The following is a 5,463-nucleotide window of genomic DNA, read 5'->3' on the forward strand; positions in this document are numbered from 1 at the left end:
CATAGCATCGTCGCTTTTAGCGATAATGCGGAATTTGTTGACGTGCTACAGGAGGATTCGAGTACAGAGCCGAGGGAACGAGACACGGCGAGTCCATCCCGTTCGGTCCACGCAGTTTGCAGCAACGGAGACGCAAGCGGAAGCGGCATAACCGGTGGCGTCCGTGAGGTAAGTGTTAAGTTAGAGCTTTGAGCGCAGCCTCGACGATAGGAACGTGGCCTTTGCTGCATTAGGTGAGGCGGGCTAATTGCGAAAGGGTTCTCAACTTATGTAATTAGCCAACTCGGATGCCATTTTTCCACGCCCGTCGTCGCTTCTAAGGCGGCGTGCCGTTGTCGGGTCATCAGCGTGGTCGTCGTCCCGTACGATTGAACGTGTCGAGTTTTGTCATTTTCTTTGAACGGATCACAGATGTGCGATATAGGCGTGGAGATTCGTTGGTATTATCGGAAGCATGGGAATAACGGCGAGGAGGGCTGTGTGGAACGTGCGTGGGGGGATCATCGCGATACTAGCCTGGCGAGGAGTCTCGTGACATGCGATTCTCGATGTAGTTATTTAAGGGTTTGTGGGGGAATGGGACAGTCATGTCGAAATAGATGCCATTTCCATAAATGTAACTGGCTTACAATAGTCTTTAACACACAGGCTGTTTGTCACATTCAATTTTTGTCATCGTTGTAGGTTCTGCCTCCAGAAGATATCTAATTTGGAAAACCAGCGATGCAGTTGGTGAGCGGGGGAATTTTTTCCCTCACGGAAGTGGATTTGATTTTACATTTGCAAGTTAAGTACGGCCATCGATCGGGATGTTTGTTTCTCGCGCGCGCTCTGCGTTTCACTTGGGGAAACATGGTTCACCGGGCGCACGTCACTGGGAAAATTCACGTGGGTTTTTTGGAAGTGAAGGTTTGCATTTGTTGTACGTGCCTTAACCGTGAGAATTGTTTTCCATTTCCATAGGAAGCGTTCCCCGTCGGTGCGATGTGAAGATTTTGCCATGACCGGAGAAGAGTTTGGTGTGTCTTTGCCGGTTTGGAAGATGAAGAGTTTGTATAGGATTCGCTTTCAGATTTGCAAGTTAAGTACGGTCCCGATCAGGGGTTTTGTTTGTTGTGCGTGCTCTGCATTTCACCTGGGAAATGTGGTTCACCGGGTGCATGTCACTGGGAAAATTCACATACATAATGTAGCACGTGTGTGTTTTGGAAGCGAAGGTTTGCGTTTGTACGTGCCTTAACTGTGAGAATTGTTTTTCATTTCAATAGGAAGCGTTCTCCATCGTCACGATCTGAAGATTTCTATGTGAGTGGAGAAGAGTTTCGTGTGATTTTGCCATTTTTGAAGATGTAGAGTTTACATAGGATTTGATTTCACATTCTCAAGTTAAGTACGGTTCTCGATCAGCGGTTGGATTTTGTCGTGCATGCTGAGTTTCAGTTGAGCAATGTGGTTCACCGGGTGCATGTCACTTGGGGAAATTCACCTGTGCTATGTTGCACATATGCGCATTTTCGAAGCTGAGGTAGTTTGTGTTTGTCGTGTGTGCCTTAACCGTGAGAATTGTTTTTCATTTCCATAGGAAGCGTTCTGTGTTGGTGCACTCTGAAGATTTGTCTGTGAGCGAAGAAGAGTTTGACTCGTCTTTGCCGGTTTGGAAGATTTGCTTTCCGCTTCTCAAGTTAAGTACGGTCCCGATCAGGGGTTTTGTTTGTTGTGCGCGCTCTGCGTTTCACTTGGGAAATGTGGTTCACTGGGTGCATGTCACTGGGAAAATTCACATACATAACATAGCACGTGTGTGTTTTGGAAGCGAAGGTTTGTGTTTGTACGTGCCTTAACTGTGAGAATTGTTTTTCATTTCAATAGGAAGCGTTCTCCATCGTCACGATCTGAAGATTTCTATGTGAGTGGAGAAGAGTTTCGTGTGATTTTGCCATTTTTGAAGATGTAGAGTTTACATAGGATTTGATTTCACATTCTCAAGTTAAGTACGGTTCTCGATCAGCGGTTGGATTTTGTCGTGCATGCTGAGTTTCAGTTGAGCAATGTGGTTCACCGGGTGCATGTCACTTGGGGAAATTCACCTGCGCTATGTTGCACATATGTGCGTTTTCGAAGCTGAGGTAGTTTGTGTTTGTCGTGTGTGCCTTAACCGTGAGAATTGTTTTTCATTTCCATAGGAAGCATTCCCCGTCGGTGCGATGTGAAGATTTTGCCATGACCGGAGAAGAGTTTGGTGTGTGTTTGCTGGTTTGGAAGATGAAGAGATTGCATAGGATTCGCTTTCAGATTTGCAAGTTAAGTACGGTCCCGATCAGGGGTTTTGTTTGGTGTGTGTGTGTGTGTGTGCTCTGCATTTCACTTGGGAAATGTGGTTCAGTGGGTGCATGTCACTGGGGAAATTCACATACATAACGTAGCATGTGTGTGTTTTGGAAGCGAAGGTTTGCGTTTGTACGTGCCTTAACTGTGAGAATTGTTTTTCATTTCAATAGGAAGCGTTCTTCATCGTCACGATCTGAAGATTTCTCTGAGCGGAGAAGAGTTTCGTGTGATTTTGCCATTTTTGAAGATGTAGAGTTTACATAGGATTTGATTTCACATTCTCAAGTTAAGTATGGTTCTCGATCAGCGGTTGGATTTTGTCGTGCATGCTGAGTTTCAGTTGAGCAATGTGGTTCACCGGGTGCATGTCACTTGGGGAAATTCACCTGTGCTATGTTGCACATATGCGCATTTTCGAAGCCGAGGTAGTTTCCGTTTGTCGTGTGTGCCTTAACCGTGAGAATTGTTTTTCATTTTCATAGGAAGCGTTCCCTGTTGGTGTGCCCTAAAGATTTCTCCGTAAGCGGAGAAGAGTTTGGCTCGTCTTTGCCAGTTTGGAAGATTTGCTTTCAGATTCTCAAGTTAAGTATGGTCCTCGATCAGGGGTTTTGTTGTGTTTTTGTATTTCACTGGGTGCATGTCGCTGGGGAATTTTACCTGTGCTACATTGTATAGAGCCCTTTTGCAAGCTGAGGTGGTTTGTGTTTTGTTGTACAGGCCTTAAATGTACGAATTGTTTTTCATTTCCATAGGAAGCATTCTCCATCGGTACCATGTGAAGATTTCTCCGTTATCAGAGAACAGTTTGGCGTGTCTTTGCCGGTTTTGAAGATGTAGAGTTTGCATCGGATATGCTTTCAGATTTCCAAGTTAAGTACGGTTCTGATCAGGGGTTGTGCGAGCTGTGCATTTTGCTCGGGAAAATGTATTTCACTGGGTGCATGTCACTGGGGAAATTCACTCGCACTACACTGTATGTGTGTTTTTTGGAAGCGGAAGCGGCTCAAGTTTGTCGTACGGGCATTAACCGTGACAATTGTTTTGTCTTTCTCTAGGAAGTCTTCCTCTTTGGTGCGATCTGAACATTTCTACGTGGCCGGAGAAGAATTTGGCGTGCCTTTGTTTGGAAGATGTGGAGTTTGTGTATTTCTTGCTTTGTGATTTGCAGCGTCCTCTTGTCTTGATGGCTAGTACCAAAGTTCTGAGTTGGCATTTGTTAATATTTTCACAGTCCCAATTGGTAGATATGTCAAATTCATGTACCAAAAAGCCAAAATTAATGAAGTTGGTGGTTATTTTGTGCGTTCTAGCCATCAAAGTAATGAGAGGGCACTGTAATGTGCTGTATGTGTTTTTGTTTTGGAGTGTTTTATTATTTGATGTATTGTTCTGCATTTGAAGTGTTTTGGAGTGCTGTATCATTTGATGTATTGGAGTGCTGTATCATTTGATGTATTGTCATGCATTTGATGTATTGTAAGCGCTGTATTTCTAAGAGTGTAAGGTGTAGTTTGAGTCTTGGTGAGATGACTCATTTTGTCATCCAAGTCGTAAAGTATATCATCACTGCAGTGATGATAAACCCTGATGCAGTGCAGTCAAACAGCCGCAAGGCTGACTTTTTTTCAAACTGTCAGCCTTCCGGCTGTTTCGCTGCACTGCACCAGGGTTGGGACTGTCCCGGACAGTCTTTGACTTAACTTTTTTGACAAGACAGTGCTAAGGAGGAACCATGCCGGCCGTTTGCCAGGCGACACGTGGTCGACTCTGGATCACAAAGGCTAGAGATGCGGGCCAAGATATTGTAGAGGAGAGGTTTTGATATGAGAAGGTATTGCTTGAAGTGTATGTTCACCATGTCACGTAAGACTCTGAAAATGGAACATTATTATTGTTCATGTCATAGGACTTGTCCAGTATTGGTCACAGTCCACAATGTGTAAGCTGTTGCTGTAAAAGGAAGCAATTTTGTTGCCAAATAAACTTGATGTGAAATCCTGTTGTGGTGTCTTTCTCTGTAGCCTGGAAAGACCTGAGCCTGGGTCTGTAGAAAAGGTGGTTTGTAGACCCAGCAAAACCGGGCTTTAGGGTTTGGGCTTTAGGGTTTGGGCTTTAGGGTTTGGGCTTTAGGGTTTGGGCTTTAGGGTTTGGGCTTTAGGGTTTGGGCTTTAGGGTTTGGGCTTTAGGGTTTGGGCTTTAGGGTTTGGGCTTTAGGGTTTGGGCTTTAGGGTTTGGGCTTTAGGGTTTGGGCTTTAGGGTTTGGGCTTTAGGGTTTGGGCTTTAGGGTTTGGGCTTTAGGGTTTGGGCTTTAGGGTTTGGGCTTTAGGGTTTGGGCTTTAGGGTTTGGGCTTTAGGGTTTGGGCTTTAGGGTTTGGGCTTTAGGGTTTGGGCTTTAGGGTTTGGGCTTTAGGGTTTGGGCTTTAGGGTTTGGGCTTTAGGGTTTGGGCTTTAGGGTTTGGGCTTTAGGGTTTGGGCTTTAGGGTTTGGGCTTTAGGGTTTGGGCTTTAGGGTTTGGGCTTTAGGGTTTGGGCTTTAGGGTTTGGGCTTTAGGGTTTGGGCTTTAGGGTTTGGGCTTTAGGGTTTGGGCTTTAGGGTTTGGGCTTTAGGGTTTGGGCTTTAGGGTTTGGGCTTTAGGGTTTGGGCTTTAGGGTTTGGGCTTTAGGGTTTGGGCTTTAGGGTTTGGGCTTTAGGGTTTGGGCTTTAGGGTTTGGGCTTTAGGGTTTGGGCTTTAGGGTTTGGGCTTTAGGGTTTGGGCTTTAGGGTTTGGGCTTTAGGGTTTGGGCTTTAGGGTTTGGGCTTTAGGGTTTGGGCTTTAGGGTTTGGGCTTTAGGGTTTGGGCTTTAGGGTTTGGGCTTTAGGGTTTGGGCTTTAGGGTTTGGGCTTTAGGGTTTGGGCTTTAGGGTTTGGGCTTTAGGGTTTGGGCTTTAGGGTTTGGGCTTTAGGGTTTGGGCTTTAGGGTTTGGGCTTTAGGGTTTGGGCTTTAGGGTTTGGGCTTTAGGGTTTGGGCTTTAGGGTTTGGGCTTTAGGGTTTGGGCTTTAGGGTTTGGGCTTTAGGGTTTGGGCTTTAGGGTTTGGGCTTTAGGGTTTGGGCTTTAGGGTTTGGGCTTTAGGGTTTGGGCTTTAGGGTTTGGGCTT

The 5,463-nt window shown here is 45.7% G+C and overlaps 1 long non-coding RNA gene across 1 annotated transcript; it reads left to right on the top strand.

Moving 5' to 3' along the window:
- Positions 1-4,320, top strand: LOC142823515 (uncharacterized). The gene is made up of 3 exons (XR_012898723.1): positions 1-168; positions 685-2,909; positions 3,081-4,320. It is a non-coding gene; the product is annotated as an uncharacterized LOC142823515 (long non-coding RNA).
- Positions 4,321-5,463: the final 1,143 nt, after the last annotated feature.

The sequence above is a fragment of the Pelodiscus sinensis genome, unplaced genomic scaffold (genome assembly GCF_049634645.1).
Source record: "Pelodiscus sinensis isolate JC-2024 unplaced genomic scaffold, ASM4963464v1 ctg65, whole genome shotgun sequence".
Classification (NCBI taxonomy): Eukaryota; Metazoa; Chordata; order Testudines; family Trionychidae; genus Pelodiscus; species Pelodiscus sinensis.